Here is a 17,639-nt window from a genome sequence, read left to right on the forward strand (position 1 = left end):
CAAGATGGAGGAAAAAGGACCCAGCACCAGGAATTAATTGCCTAAGTCAGGGACGGTAAGAGACACCCCCCCCCTCAACGTTAAACAGTGTAACAGTCTATTTCATGGACAACTTCAAATGCCTCAATATGCAAGGGCTTTAACGACAGAACTCACAGGGCATCTGGGTGACTCAGTCAGTTGAACATCGACCTTCAGCTCAGGTCATGACCCCAGGGTTCTGGGATTGAGCACTACCTCAGGCTCCTTGCTCAGAGGGAAGTCGGCTTCCCCCTCTCCCTTTGCCTCTGCCTCTCCCCCTAGCTCGTGCTCAGTCTCTCAAATAAATCTTAAAAAGAAAGAATGAGAGAGTGAGAGAGAGAGAGAGAGATACCCTCTAAATGGGATGCAGCATTTTGAAATCAGCCCCATTTCCCTTAACTCTTAACTTTTGAAGTAGAGGCTAAATGGATAAAATAGTATCGAATTTGGGGGGAAAAGAAAAAGAGTGATGTAACAGTGATGAGGAAGAGTAAAAAAGGGAAAAAAGACCGGAAAGAACAAAACAGTGGCTCATAACTTTTTGTTCCTTGACTAAGGAAAGCTGACCGGCATATATTCATGTGTTTGAGAATGATGTATGTAATCATAAATGGGGAAATGGGAAACTGAAAATAGCTGATTATGATTTGTCCCTTAGGGGGATATTCCTCATGATGGCTCTTTAAGAATTTCTACTTTAGGGGATCCCTGGGTGGCTCAGTGGTTTAGCACCTGCCTTTGGCCCAGGGCGTGATCCTGGAGTCCCGGGATCCAGTTCCGTGTCAGGCTCCAGGCATGAAATGAAGCCTGCTTCTCCCTCTTCCTGTGTCTCTGCCTCTCTTCCTCTCTCTATCATAAATAAAGAAATAAATCTTAAAAAAAAAAAAAAAAGAATTTCTACTTTATTTATTTATTTTTTTTTTGAATTTCTACTTTAAAAGTGTAGTCTGACTCATCAATGTCCACCTTCAATGCAAAGCCCTAAACATTACTAGAACACTGTCAATGTATATTTTCTTAGGGCTGGTGACAAATGTGAAGGTGGGATGAAGGGAAGGAGTAAACAATCAAAACATAAGTACTCCTGGGATGCCTGGGTGGCTCAGCAGTTTAGCGCCTGTCTTCGGCCCAGGGTGTGATCCTGGAGTCCTGGGATTGAGTCCCACATCAGGCTCCCTATGTGAAGCCTGCTTCTCCTTCTGCCTGTGTCTCTGCCTCTGTGTGTGTGTGTGTGTCTGTGTGTCTCTCATGAATAAATAAAATCTTAAAAAAAGTAAAAAACCACAAGTATTCCTGTTATATAATTTACAAGTTCCCTTCTCAAGATTTAATCTCAGCTTTTGTTTCTTAATCTATGAAACAGACACAAAGCTTATGACATAGCAAGAGAATATTATCAAAAATGAAATAGCTATGGGGCTTCTGGGTAGCTCAGTCAGTAAAGCATCTGCCTTCAGCTCATGATTCCAGGATCCTGGGATCAAGCTCCCCCCTCATTGGGCTCCCTGATCATTGAGAAGTCTGCTTCTCCCTCTGCCCCTCCCCCTAGTTGTGCTCCCTTGTTCTCAAATAAATAAAATCTTAAAAAAAAATTTTTAAATAACTATATAAAGAGCATTCCAGGTAGCCAGTAAAAAAAAGTGCCCTTTCCCTTTCAAAGACTAATCCAGGGATTGCCAACTGAGGGTGATGTTTTCCCCCAGAAAACATTTTTGTTGAGACGCATGTGGCAATGTATGGAGACATATTTTATATTCAACAACTAGCAGGATGGAGGGAGGGAGCTGATATTTAGTGGATAGAAACTAGAGATGCTGTTAAACATCCTACAATGCAGAGAACAGTCCTTCACAACAAAGAGCTATCTGACCAAAAATGTCAGTAGTGTCTTTGTTGGGAAACTCTACCCAAACTCATTTCTGGAAAACCATATAAACATAGAAGAGAAGAGAAACGGTCTATATAGTCCTTAAAGTCTATAAGAAATCTATTTTAAAAGGCAGTCTATAAAAAATAGCACTCCTATCTTATGGCAGCTGTTATCCAAATAACAAATAAAAATATCACAAATGTCAGGAAAAAAAAAGCTTGTAAATTTGTCTTCCAAAACATTATTTTTAAATGCAGATAAAGTGTCAATGAGAACCTATTAAATTCATTTTTCTAAGCAATAGTAATAAATCAAGCTTGAAGTTAAACTGGCACACCCTATCAATCAGACCAGAATAGAATGATGATACAACTCTTGGGGATCCCTGGGTGGCGTAGCGGTTTAGCACCTGCCTGCCTTTGGCCCAGGGCGCGATCCTGGAGACCTGGGATCGAATCCCACGTCGGGCTCCCAGTGCATGGAGCCTGCTTCTCCCTCTGCCTGTGTCTCTGCCTCTCTCTCTGTGTCTCTCATGAATGAATAAATAAAATCTTTAAAAAAAAAAAATGATACAACTCTTTCAGAAAGCAATCTGGGTGAAAAACAGGCATAAAAATGATGATATCCTTTGACCTCAGAAACCAATTTATTTATTTTTTTAATTTTTTTAGAAACCAACTTAAAAGAACACAATGTGCAAAAAGTACTAAATGTATAATTATGAAAAACCAACAATAATGCTCAACACTCAAAATCTAGATACTTGAAATCTGAGTATCATCACTACTATTTATGTGCCAGATCCTAGAATAAGGATATAGGCATTTTGCGTATATTATCTCCTCTATCCTAACAATAACCCCAATAAGTAAGTGTTATAAGTCTCATATTACAGAAGAAATTAAGGTACAAAAGATTACAGAGCTAACAATTCAGAGAAACTAGATTTACATCCAGATGGACTTAGCTCTCAAGTTTCACCCACTGTGCTACACTGCATGTCAAGAGTAACTAAGGTAAAAATCTGATGAAGTATTATGAATTCAGTAAAAATAATCATGACTACTTCTTAGATACAGATAGAATTCTATAACTAAATGGAGAACAAATACTTTTCAAATACCCATAAAGGGTTTAACAATTGACATGTATGTAATGGATCATAAAGACATAACTCAAATTGTAAAACTCAGAAAGCATACAAGCCACATTCTTTGAAGAATGCAAAAAAAATCCAGAAATCAACACTTTTTAAAAGGGTAGCAAAAAAAAAAAAAAATACAGAAAAATTTAATACATCTTTCCAAGTAATTCTGATGAGGAGAAGCGAAATGGACAACAATGAAGATATGACAGACCAAACTCTAAGAATTTGGCCAAAGAACTAATTCAGAGGAAATGCTACAACTTAAATGCTTATTTAAGAAAATAAGACAGATTGAAAATAAATGACCTAAATGTATAACTTAAAGAAGCTTTACAAAATCCAAAAAAAGAATAAAGACAAAAACAAAATAAAATATTGTGAACAAAAGATAAATTCAATTGATATAAGCACAAGTTTTAAGAACCTAATTTATAAAGCAGAAAACTTTATATCCAAGAAAACAAAACAGAAATGAAAGATCAAATACAACAGAGTAAAGCAATACAAACCATTGATCTACAGGAAGATTCTAAGATTACCAGGTAGAATTTCATGGCAGTAAATTTAAAAATCTAGGCAAAAATGAGTGATTTGAAAAAAAAAAATGAGTGATTTGTTGCCAAAATTGGGTCACATAGGAAGAAGTTAAAAAGCTTAATCTAATAACCATAAAAACAGTTTACAATTATCAGCAAAGATCCATTCACAATAGTAAAATGGCAACTATGCTATTCAGACATGTCAAGTTCTAGCAAAATGTTAAACAGATTAATCTTTGCCAATTATTTCCAGGGAGAAAAAAGAACAGAAAATGTATGAAGTCAATGTATGAGCCTGGCACAACCATATCTAGCCTAAAAATATCCTGTAGGTCATTCAAGTTATGAATATGGGGAAGTAAAGCAGTCCTCTCCCCACAAAAACACCTAAGTCCCATTTGACAAGTATTAAAATAATAATCCAAATCATCCAGATAGTCAGTATCTGATAATATTTAGCCTAAGCACTCCCAACTTGAATGCAAACTCCAGAAAGAACAAGAGATTTTTTTTTCGATTTTGTTCACTGCTCTATCTCCAGTGCCTTGAATAGCCCCTGATAAATAATAAGCACTCAATAAATAAATATTTGTTGAGTAAAATCACAGGCCAATCAACAACAGGAAATCATTCAAAGACTCTAAAGGAAAAAAAAAAGTGTATATATTACTACCTCCACAGATACTGAAAAAGCATTAATAAACAATACTCAGTTTTAACAAAATTCCATATTGAATTAGAAATTAAAAGAACTGTGATTGCCCTAACAAAAGACAATTATCACAAACTGATAGCACAAATCACACTCAATGGCAAAATAGAACTTCTCTAATTAATCAAGACCCTGCTAAGAAAGTCCCCTAACTCTGGTACATTCAACTATATACTAGAAGGTTCCAGTCTATGCAACCAATCAAGAAAAAGAAACACAAAGTCTAACAACTGAGAAGGAGAAAACAAAATGTCACTCTGTCACTCAGGTGACTATCCATCTAGTAATATCAACTACAAATAAGTCAAAGAATTGCTAAGAATAGGAAAATTCAATAAGGGAGCCAAACAGAACAAATTAATGTATATAAATCAATAGTCTTCCCATATATTGACAAGAAATTATCTCATTCTTAATAGTATTAAAATCTGCAAAGTATCTACAAATAAATATAACAGGAAATGTGCAAGGCCCATAAAAAGAAAAATTTTTCTCTAGACATGAAGAACCTCAATAGAAGAAAATATCAGAACTTTGGAAGACCTACTGTTGTCAAGATGTCATCTCCAAATTAACATTCAGTACAAAACAGTCCCAATACAAATCCCAGCGTGATTTAAAGGAAGCTGACAGAAGCATCTATGCAGTCAGTGGTTGAGCGTCTGCCTTCAGATCAGGTCATGATCCCAGGGTCCGGGGATCAAGTCCTACATCAGGTTCCCCACAGGAACCTGCCTCTCTTTCTGTGTCTCTCATGAGTAAACAGATAAATCTTGGGGGATCCCTGGGTGGCTCAGCGGTTTAGTGCCTGCCTTCGGCCCAGGGCATAATCCTTGAGTCCCGGGATGGAGTCCCACATCAGGCTCCTTGCATGGAGTCTGCTTCCCTCTGCCTGTGTCTCTGCCTCTGTGTCTCTCTCTCATGACTAAATAAATAAAATCTTAAATATATATATATATGTATATAAATCTTATAAAAAAAATAAAGGAACCTGATAAACTGATTCTAAAATTCATGGAAGAAGTTAATGAGCAATAGTACCTTCACAAAAACATAATTTTAAGGAAAAGGAGAATGCAGTTCGTCTATCAGATATCTCAAGCTGTGGTAAGTAGTATATATTTAATTTTTTTTAAAGATTGGCATCCCAGTATATATTTTAGATAGTATGTAAAATATATCATTTACAGCTTTAGTAATTCAGTCTGATATCCATGTAGGAACTGACACTGAATCAAACAGGAGACAACATATCAACATACATATATATGGAGTTTGTTTACAATAAAAGTGGTAATCATAGAAAAAAAAAGAATGTTCTATCCAATATATAGTTTAGGGACAACTAACCGGACATCCTTGGCGGGGGGAGGGATTAAAATGTTACCTCAAACCATATACATATACATATACATAGATACAGGGCAGCCCTGGTGGCTCAGCGGTTTAGCACCGCCTTCAACCCAGGGTGTGATCCTGGAGACTTGGGATCGAGTCCCACATCAGGCTCCATGCCACATCAGGCTCCCTGCAGGAAGCCTGCTTCTCCCTCTGCCTGTGTCTCTGCCCCTCTCTCTCTGTGGGTCTCTCATGAATAAATAAAAATCTTTAAAAAACAACATAGATACAGAGAACAGATAGTTGCCAGAGGCAGAGGATGGGGGTGGACAAAATGAGTGAAAGGAGTCAAAGGGTAAAAACCTCCAGCTATAAAAATAAATAAATCATGAAGATGCAATGCACAGCATGGCAGGTATAGCTAATAACATTGTACTGTATATTTGAAAGTTGCCAGAAGACTAAAACTTAAAAGTTCTCATCACAGGGGCACCGGGTGGTACAGTCAGTTGAGCATCCAACTCTTGGTTTTGGCTCAGATTGTGGCCTCAGGGTCATGGGATAAAACCCCATGTCAGGCTCTGTGCTGAGTGTGGAGTCAGCTTGGGACTCTCTCCCCCCTCCCACTCATTCATTCTCTCTCTCTCTCTCTCTTTCAAATAAATCTTAGAAAAAAAAACACAATTAAAAAGATTCTGTAACAATTTATAATGATGTATGTTAGACTTACTGTGATTATTTTGCAAAACATACAAATAGTGAATCATTATGTTGTATGCCTGAATCTAATAGAATACTATATGTCAATTACATCTCAGTTAAAAAGAAAACCAAGCTAAACATAAAAGCTACATGTAAGTCAATCCTCTTAAGGAAATGGCTCTCCAGCAAAAGGCCAAATAATTTCCTTCCATTTCCTTCCCTTGCCAAACTCTAACATAACATCTCTTCTTGGGGATCCCTGGGTGGCTCAGAGGTTTAGCATCTGCCTTTGGCCCAGGGTGTGATCCTGGGTTCCCGGGATCAAGTTCCACCTCAGGCTCCCTGCATGGAGCCTGCTTCTCTCTCTACCTGTGTCTCTGCCCCTCTCTCTCTCTCTCTCTCTCTCTCATGAATAAATAAGATCTTAAAAAAAAAAAAAATCTCTTCTCGCCTCTTCTAGTTCCCTCAATATTCTGCCAATTTTCTAGCATGAATATCCAGTCATGTCAAAAGTTTAAGTGTATAATCAATGAAATTCATTACATTTGGAGTCAAGAACTCTAGTACAACCTTGACTCTTAACCTAATAATCTTTAGCAGTCATTTGATCTTTCTGTCCTTAGGTTTCTCATCTGTAAATGACAAATTTGTGCCTATTTCCAAAGTAAGTTTTAAAATGCTCTGTATTGGGCAGCCCGGGTGGCTCAGCGGTTTAGCGCCACCTTCAGCCCAGGGCGTGATCCTGGAGACTCGGGATTGGATGGAGTCCCATGTCGGGCTCCCTGCATGGAGCCTGCTTCTCCCTCTGCCTCTCTGTCTCTCATGAATAAATAAATAAAATCTTAAAAAAAAAAAAAAAATACTATTGCACTATTTAGGATAAACCATCGAAGTGTAAATAATCTAACACTGGTTTGGCCACTAATAGAAAAAATAATTTCCTGCACTTAATAAAACGTAAAACCAAGTACAGCTGACCCTAGAAAGACACAGATTTGAACTGTGCAGGTCTACTTATACATGGACTTTTTTCAGTAAATACAGTATGTGTACTGTAAATGTACTTTCTATTACTTTCCATAGCATTTTCTTTTCTCTAGTTACTTTATTAGCTTATCAATTTTTATGTAAATTACTAATTATTACTTACTATATCAGCTTATTTATATAACACATACTACATTCAAAGTATTTGTTAATTGGCTATTTAGGTTCTCCGTAAGGCTTCCAGTCAATAGTAGGCTACTAGTAGTTAAGTGTTGGGGGAGTCAAAAGCTATACATGGATTTTTGACTACATAGAGGGTCGGCATCCTTAACCTCCATGTTGTTCAAGGGTCAACTGTACATACATATTACATCAATGTCTTGAATATACACTTGCAAATACCAAAGTCACCTCACACCTCTCAAGTCTGAGATCTATTACTATCAAGTTACCATCATGAACAAATTAAGAGAATTCTCAATTGGGGAGAAGATCACTGCACCAAGTAAACTTTCTACAAATACAAAATTAGTCTTTCCAATTAAACTTCCAAGTCAAATTTCTTCTATGAATGCTTGAATGTATTTGCATAAGATATCAATTTCAAATACAGCTAGGTAGAAGCAAAATGAGTCTTAAGCAAATCTCACTCTTGTTTTCATCTTACGAAGAGAAAAACTGGTCTGTCTTCCAGCCTTGTGAATAAAGATCTTGCAAAATTCACTCTGCAAAGGGTGTGCCCAAAGAATACTTGGTGGAAAAATCTGCTGGAGGAGTGCCAATTTAAAAAGAAAAACATTTTTACCCAGTTGGAGATTCACAGGCACAGTGGCTGCAGCAACTCAGCTGAAAATTCTTAAGATCTGAAGAAAATTGTTTTAGAAAAAGCCCAGATCCTTTCATTCTCTAGTGAAATTCAATGAAAGGCAACTGAATGACTCAATGAAAGAGTCAACTATGTTAACTTTATGCATCTAGGTAGTAACTAAAATTCTGCCTTTGAGATTTGACAGTGTGAAAGGGTCTCTCTTACTCTATATAAATGAATTTTACAATCTGTAATTGTCTTTAATCAATTATTTCTGGGAAAGAAACAGGAATAAGAGAACTTTTTGTTGTTTTTGTTTTAAAAAAATGAAAAAAAATGTTTATCGTTTTGTTTATTTTGGGGCGGCAGATACAGAGGACTGTTTTTCATTTGGGATATTTATTTCCAAAGTGTAACACTTCAACAGCTTTATTCAGCAGAAAGAATACCCATATGGTAAAGACCTTTATCCTTATTCTCTCACTATACCTCATCCTCAGGGCCCATACAGTGCTTTCAAGATTTCTTCATTGCTGTAAGTGAAACACAATTAAAAAAATAAAACAACGGTTATTACAGGTACACACACTGGCACCAAGTTGCCTCATGAGAGAAACAAGTAAGCAGTGCTACAGCCCTGCCACTAACACCATGATGGGACCCAGTGTGTAGACTCCCTGTATTAATATAGACAGTATGAGCTCCATGGAGGATCACTTAGCTGCTCAGCATACCTCAATAAGATGGACAGTGTACCTAACAATTATAAAAGTCTTTCTTGGGGATCTCTGGGTGGCTTAGCGGTTGAGTGTCTGCCTTCGGCCCAGGCAGATCCTGGAGTCCAGGAATCAAGTCCCGCATCCGGCTCCCTGCATGGAGCCTGATTTTCCCTCTGCTTATGTCTCTGCCTCTCTCTCTCTCTCTCTCTCTGTGTGTGTCTTTCATGAATAAATATTTTTTTTTTTAAAGTCTTTCTTTCAGTCTGGGTCTCATCATTACAAAACGACAAGTGACATTTCCTAAAAAGGTATAATTCCGACTTTGTAAGTGAGGAACCAGGAAGATTTAAAGACAAAATTAAAATGAACAATTCTCAACAGTAGCCTAGAATTCTTTTTTACCATATTGCTCCCTCTTTAGTATTAATCACACAAAAGCTAGGAAAAATAATAACCTCCAAGTTCACCCTTCAGGTTTTCTGGTAATTATCAAATCAATAAAAATAAGATATTGAATGTTAATCATAAGCTCCATACTCAGACATGGAAACAACACAAACCAAGATAAGTAGGTGGAAAACCAATCAAGATATTCCGAACTGCTATTTTATGCCGACTTTCAACTTCCTATAATAATAGACTCCCCAGAAAAATATTTTTTGAGGAAAATACTTCAATAAACACTAAGTATCTCCTTATAATTTATAGATCAGCCACAAGTACAATGCAAGATTAAAGGAAAACCATAGAATACTTTCATATCTTAAAAGATTTTTTTCAGCAACTGGGGAAATAAGAGGATTTCTCCACATAAGTTAAAATATAAATAATTCCTTTAGAATGTCGAAAATGTTCTTTTTTCCATTTGATGGAAAAAAATTATGAACTAGGTCACCTCTATGGAAAACAACTTAACCTTCCCATCATCTCTCATGATCAGTGCCATGTACATCAATGTACCGTACAGTCAGAGAGGCATCTAAGGAGCTATGTGCCTTTGGGTTGCTCCATTTCTCAAAACAGAATCTTCTTTCTGCTCCCTCCAAAACAGTTTAGGAGAAAAATACTCATAGAAAGAGCAACAAAAGAAAGAACTAGCTTTTTATCTTTACTCAAGTAAATTATTTAATATGTTTATAGTCTTGGGCCTCAACTATAAAATGGGAACATCACTGTCATTTGAATGTACCAAATGTAGGGCACACCCGGACGGCTCAGTCAATTAAGGGTCTGTCTTGAGCTCAGGTCATGATCCCAGGTTCCTACAGTCTGCTTCTCTCTCTCTCCTCCCTGCTTGTGCTTTCTATTTGTCACTATTTCTGTCTCTCTCTCAAATGAGTAAAATCTTAAAAAAAAAAAGATACCAAAGGTAAACCATCTAACATATAAGAGGTGTGATCAATACATAGTCTCATTTCCTTCTCCTTTTTAAAGTCACTCCAGCCACCTCCCAGATGCTAGGTCTGCCCTAGCAAAATGCCCCTCCCTAACCCATCCAACTTCTATTCCATAAAAGCAATGAATAACAGGTTATTGCAGGTTAAAGAATGTATCTGGTTACGATACAGACCGTTTATTTTTCCTCAAAATTTATTACCAAATTACTTAATATTACTATAAAGTCTCTTGAACATAAAGTTAAATGCCCTATTTTACATTATGCTTGGTAGATTTCTTTTCATCAACCAAGTCTAAAGGGCAATTTGCTTCTGTTTCCACTAATACAATTTAGTGTTTATGCCCAGGCTGTGAGTAAACAGCCTAGAATACCTTGATTTCTTGTTTAGATGTGAGACATTAAGCAAGCTACTTAAACTTTTCATTCCTCACTCAGAGTCTGTAAAACTAAGATAATACCTACCTCCTCATTGTATTGTGAGGACTAAATAAGTTAACGAGTTTAAAGCACTCATAACACTGTCTACATCTCAAAATATTCAACCAATGTAGGCTATTATTAAGTTTCAACTCTGTTGTCTGATTAGGCAAAGTGGGTTAAAAACGTTATTCCCTAGTTCAAACAAATCACTTCAGTCAGAGTCCCCCTGGGGCTCTGTGATCTCCCAGGTTTGACTAATTTAGTCTCAATGGTCCTAAAGCTCTGTCTCTCCCAGAGTTTCTATCTCTTCAAGATGTATCTCTCAAAAGCCAGAAGAACAAATAGGAAAAACAGACTAAAGAGTGAGCAAAAAAACCCAGTCACTACACATATTATGCTATCATTCAATCCTCTGGCTCATGTCCTCCTATCAATTAAGCAAAGGTAAAACAATTTAAAAGAAATGATTTAAAATTGAATATAATACCTCCTTCCTGGGTGTCATTCCTCAAATCCTCACTACGACCCCCCCAAACCTTTTCTCCACAAATCCTCTTACCAGAGAGTTCTGAATATAATCTATACAGTTGCTACAATGCTATTAAATAGGTTACCAGAGCAACCCAAAACATTTATACTGTACCAAAAACTTTTCAGTATATTCTAATTGAGGAATAGACTCTCCAGACACTTATCAGATTGAAATTGATTTCAAAGCAATTCTGTTCACCATGTTGATGCAAAATCCTTCTTTATAACTAGTATAAAATCAAACAAATTGAAGTGGCCACAAAGCATTACTGAGAATCCAAATTAATAAGATTTACTTTATATGTATTATATATTACTGCACCCTTTCGTTAAAATTCTTAGAGACTCTATGCTCTCTTCACATTGAATATATGAGCATAATTTTCCCAGATATACAATGGGAAGTAGAAAAAAACCATGAACTGGTAGATATTAAAGGACATGACCTGAGGTATAAATTTCTGCCTAGCTTGCAAAATAACCTAGTCTATTTTGATCTTTGTTTAGGGAAAGAATAGAGAAACTAATTTGATTACTATTTTTTTTGAGGGGTGCTTGGGCGACTCAGTTGGTTAAGCAACCAACCCTTGATCTCAGCTCAGGTCTTGACCTCAAGAGCTGTGAGGACTCATTCGTTGGATCCCATGCTGGGTGTGGAGTCTACTAAAAAAAACTAACTAACAACAACAACAACAACAACAACAAAGAATACTATTCATCTGAAATAAAATGTGGCCCCAAGCTTTCCCTTTTCAAGTAAAATAATTTATCATGCATATGGAATCTAACAGGGTGCTCTGCAAATGATACTGAAACCTCTCTGGGTATACCCAATAGCCAAAACATTTAAATGAAAATTAGTGCCCACCACATTCAATAATCTCCTTCCAACTGTTCCTTCTCCATCTCAACATAGCCATCCAATCTAGTTACTCCTGCCATAAATCTAGGAATCACTCATAACACCCTTCCTTCTCTCTCAACATCTACCAATCACATCCAATCAATCGTAAGTCCTAGTCACCCTACTTCCAATACCCACTTCTCTCTTTCCTTCTGAAGTCTATGAGTCCACCATTCTCTCTTACCTAGCTTACCACAATAGCCTAACTGGGCTCCCAAAATCTACATCCACTCTGCTCTCCACACAATTACAAGAGATTAAAAAAAAAAAAAAAATCCAATGATGTCTAAACATCACTGGCTCCACAATAACATTCTAAATGTGAGAAAAGCAACAAAACCACCCATATGACCTGGCCTTTCTGGCTCATTTCTCATCATTCTCCTTACACTGTGTCCTATTTTTCAAAGTACCAAGCACCTCCCATTCCCAAGGCTTTAGCATATACTGTTTCTTCAGTATGTAGCACACTCCCCTTCTTCACCACCAATCATTTCTCATCATTCAGGTCTCAGAGCTCACGTTACTTCTTCAGTATACTTGCTATCAAATCCCCCACCCACTGTAATCAGATGTTCCTGATATGCACCCTCAAAGCACTCTGAACTTCATTTCTGTAGCACCCACAACCACTGTAAACCTATCACTAACTATATGATTACTTGCTTAAAAATTAAGCTCTCTTTCTAATCTATATTGTCCACAAGAACAGGGCAGGGATTGTGTCTTACTCCCCACTATATACACCCACCACCTAACATCTCAGTAGGCACTCGATACACCTGATAAATGAATTCATCAATTCCAAAGTCTCCAATATAAGGCTCTGAGGTATAAGTCAACTCTTCACTATTTATATAGGATTACTTGGAAGCCCATTTCCTAATTTTTTAACATTTGCTGGAATGTGTAAAGGAATACAGAAATGTTTGTTTTTAGGGCACTAGTAAAGAACCTGGACCTTCATGCACTGTCAGGGTTACTTTGCAAAACGTATTCTTATAGTCCCCCACAGCATGAAACTCCATCTATAATACAATAGTCCCTCTGTCATTGCCCCATACATCCACCGTTAAGTCCCACTAACTCTACTTTTACATCATCTCTGTGATTTTTTCTTTCCTTTTTACACTGTATTTATCAGTCTCACCTATATTGCTAGGTCTCTAAAATATCCCTAGTCTAGCCAACAGAGCTCCATGCCTTTTAGCTTCTGAACCTTCCTGTATGCTGGCTTTCTATGACCTACCTCAGGCCACAACCAAAAGAAAACTTCTTACCCAAATCCCAGCCACCCTTCAAGGCTCATTCTAAATTCTAATATCCTTTCTTTCCAGTTCATCGACCAGCTGTGATCTCTATTTCATCTAACGTTTGCCTTATATTACTGTGTGTCAGGCATTTTTCTAAAGGTTCATCTTTGTCTTACCATTTCTCCACATCTAAAGTATAAACTTCTCAAGGATAATCCATTTATTCACCAATCTCATCCCTTGCCTCTTACACATTTGCTCATTTAGTAAGTACTTATTATATGACCCACTTTATTAGCACTACTCATAAGAGTCCTTTCACTCAATTTTAGAGAATGAAAACACCAGTCACCAAAAAACATTTGTAGCAAGCAACTACATCTGCAGCAAATAAGTAACCCCCAAATTCCTTGTTGCCTAGCTTTCTTCCTTCAGAATCACACAAGGAACACCAAAAATAAATTCTATCTATATATCTTAGAAAAAAGGAAGGGGGGGAAGGGGAGAAAATACAGAATCTCCTATATCTGCCACTGAATGTCATATGCAGGTTAGCAGAAAAACAAGAGGCATTAAATGAAAGGTGTTCCATAAATGAAAGTTTCCTCAACTCTGAAGTAAGTTCTTTAAGAACACAATGGAATTACTCCCAAGTATAGCTCCCACACAGTAACAAATTCAATAATCATACTAATGGACTATTAAAAAAAAAAAAAAAAAAAAAGCCCGCACACGCATATACACACACTAAGGCATTAAAACAATTAAAGTTGTAAGTCCTAAGTCAAGAGGATGGTCTGTTCCAAGTTACACTGGTGACTTGTAAGACTTTTGCTTCAGTTTCCCCAAATGCAAACCCTTACCCCCCAAAAAGTGCTGAGAACAGCTCCATCAGCCACATTATTTAAAGATACAGTAGTCACAGTTCAAATATAGCTTGAGCCTCAGAATTATCTAGTCAATTCCTTCATGATTAGCCCTATAGCTAGTCTGTAACAGAGAAGGGTTAGATAGGACTTAGTTCTCCTGGCTAATGCTACTCTCATTCCATCATTCTGTGAAAGGATAAGGAACAGGAAAACAAGGAAAAATCAAGTTGACCACCACCTTTGGCAACATCATTTGTGCATATTTAATAAATTCAAGTAGGAAGCTACAATACAGAACATTCCCTGACACCTAAAAAGCAAAACCTACAAACACAACAGTAATTCATCATACACTGAAATCTTTATTAGCATTTCCAAGATGATGAAATTCCCCAGAAGAAAAGTCACTGCAATCAGGTAATCCAAAATTCAAATAACTTTTTTAGTGTCACTAAACTGAGCATCTAGTTTATGTTTACCCAACCTTGATCTGCAACAGACTTTAGGAGGCTATCAAATAAAACAAAGGTTAGCATAAATTAAGCCAGAAATAAAAGCATGAAAATAAAACAAGAACAAGGAGAACAAAATGAAGCCTTTCATTTTTAAGCCTTACAAAAGGTACAAGACCTACAAGCTTGGCTCTACACTTCCAAAAGCCAACAGGAAAATAGAAACCTAGTGAACAACACAAATTATATCCACGTAACAGAAACAGACTTAATAGCTTACAAAAAATTCACTTAGACTTGGTTGCACATCTTTCTCCCTGAGGTCCTTATAAAGAAGGCATTGTGTAATATAAAGACATACGCAACATCTATAAAACAACATACATCTCAGTAGTCCTAATGAAACACTGTATGGATTCTTTTCATAATGACCACCAAGATAATTTATATAATTAATGTCCCAGTCCCCAGAACACTGCTAAGAACATGTTTAAGAGAATATCTGGAAAAAAATCATTTTCTTAACAAGTACATACTATAGGAGTTTATAAGAACAAGGACCAAGAAAATGAAAACCAAGTTTAGCAAAATGAGATTATTGGTCCAGGAATTCATAACAAAACAGCAGAAAGAAACTCTTAAAGGGAAGAGAGAGGGAGGAATATAAGGAAAAACTAAAGTGAAAAAGAGAGCATGTACACAAACACACACATACTCAACAATTACACTGCATATACATGAAGTAACTAAATGCTCTTATTTCTATTTCTATGGTTAAGAATTAAAAACTAAGGTGGTTGCTGAAACATATACCTTTCCTTGCTAGTTGTCCATCCATCAAGGAGATAATGTTTAAATTCCTGTTCCTCCCACAGTGATGTTACTAAACAAGGATACAAGTCAAATCCATATAGTACAGCATTTCTAAGAAGTAGTTACATGGACCAAGACAGGAAGTTAAGTGTAACATTTTAGGATAATTTTCCAAAAAGAACTTAAAATTAGAAAAATAACAGTTTTAAACTAAATAAAATCAGTTACCCCAAAAAATTAATCAAGAAAACGGAATGAAATTCTCTAAGATAGCTCATCAGGCAATACAGAATTTACTAACTGTAAAAATATAATACGATGATGAATATACACTCTGCCAAAAATTCAACAACATATAAAAATCAATCATTCTACTATTGCTAGTATGTGCCTATGACTTACAATGGATCAATATTTTTCCGCTTGGAGGTAGGAAATAAGAAAAAATACAAATTCTTGGTGGAAGCTTGTAATTTTCACAGAACCATCCACTTGTAATTTAAGTACCAGCATTTAAAAACAATTCATTTCGACAGCCTCTTCTGCGAAATATCTTCATGGCTGCTAGACTAAATCTAGACAACTTTATCTCTGACAGGAGCACTTCAGCAAAGGAGTGAAACTATTAAGCTACCTTAGGGGAAAAAGTTAAAATTCACCAGCTGGATCAAGCTCCTGAAGAGTTAACTAGCTTCTTATTCTAGGACTCTAGAATTATAAATGTGGTTAGGAGATTTGGGAAGAGCTATTAAAAATCACAAAGAAAAGGCTTCTCAGCATCCAAAGAACCACTTCTCCCCTCCCGCCTTTGCTTCTTTTTTAATCAAAGTAATGCCTCCACTCTCACTGGCCAATTGCTGAAAACCTTTAAAAAACTCAGGTCAACAAACACCTGGCTAAATACCAGCCTGAGGAGTCAATCTGGTGATCTTGCTCAACAAGAACTTTAAAGTACTTAGGCTTTATTGGTGGTTTTAATTTGAATTTAATTATATCATAATGTGCAAAAAGTATATTTTCTTCACAGTACTTTTAATGCCCCAATTTTCCTTACTTTAATATGGTCTGATACTTGGAAATTCAACTTTTTAAAGCATTGTTTAGTTGATTTAATTGTAAGAGGATTCAAATGATTCCAAAAAGTTTTCTACAACTATCTCTTAAGCTGTCCTTACACTTCACAACCTAACAATCAACAAACCATTACGTGATAAGAATGTTCAGAACGTAGTAGTGAGTCAATGGACTAAGCCTAAGCAGGCTTTTCAAATCACTAGATTATTCCATGGAACAAGAAAAGTTCTCACTTAGGCATTTTGATTCCACTGAATTGGAACAGCTTCCCACAACATTACCAAAACTTAAAAATGTTTTCAGTACAAACTAACCTGAAAACAGTAAGCTTATAGGTTCTAGTTTTTCTCAAATATACAAGTACATGAAACTTAAAATGAATCAACTACAGTATGTTTCATGAAATTACTCTCAAAACACAAAATATTCAACGTAACCACAATTTCTTAAAGCACTGACTTATGCAGTAAAGTCAGTGGGATAATGTCACAAATATTTGCAAGCTGGCTTAAGTCACTAACCCATTTAAGGAAAGATAACTATGTTGCAGCAGTGGCAAGCTTCTTAAATATACCTGCTTTAGATATTACTATAGAAATATAGTAACCTAACAAAAGGTAATGAATTAGGTCTAAAAGGAAGAAATTCTGCAAAATTATCTAGACTTTTCCCCTTGAAATAGAAAGACAAAAATTCAGATACTGTGCTGCCGTCCATGTAAATCATATACACAAAACCGAGGGAAAAAAGGATATTCACTTATGCTTAAAAGCATGGCTGTCTCAACAAAGTCTTCAGTGAAAAATCATAGTCACCTTTTTACTACAGGCAAGTAAAAACCCAAATATTCCAAAATATCCACCTATTTATTCCAGCCTACTTTAGCAATCTAACCTTTGTAGCATCCCTGGCCCAAAAGGGGAAATGAAAGAGATCTACTAGTCAACTCTCCTGCCTCTCTTTTTTCAACATCTCATGCTTCTCTCTCTCATAAGTCTAATACTTATTATAAGGAGATAAATGCATACTGATTTATTTTTAAGGAGATAAACTATACTTCCTTGTTTATCTGTAAGGAGCC

The 17,639-nt window shown here is 36.4% G+C and overlaps 1 protein-coding gene across 4 annotated transcripts in view; it reads right to left on the bottom strand.

Moving 5' to 3' along the window:
* KANSL1 (KAT8 regulatory NSL complex subunit 1) overlaps window positions 1-17,639 on the bottom strand; it is a 183,404-nt gene that overhangs the window by 116,132 nt on the left and 49,633 nt on the right. The gene's annotated exons all lie outside the window — the stretch shown is intronic.

This window comes from Vulpes lagopus, chromosome 12, assembly GCF_018345385.1.
Source record: "Vulpes lagopus strain Blue_001 chromosome 12, ASM1834538v1, whole genome shotgun sequence".
Taxonomy (NCBI): domain Eukaryota; kingdom Metazoa; phylum Chordata; class Mammalia; order Carnivora; family Canidae; genus Vulpes; species Vulpes lagopus.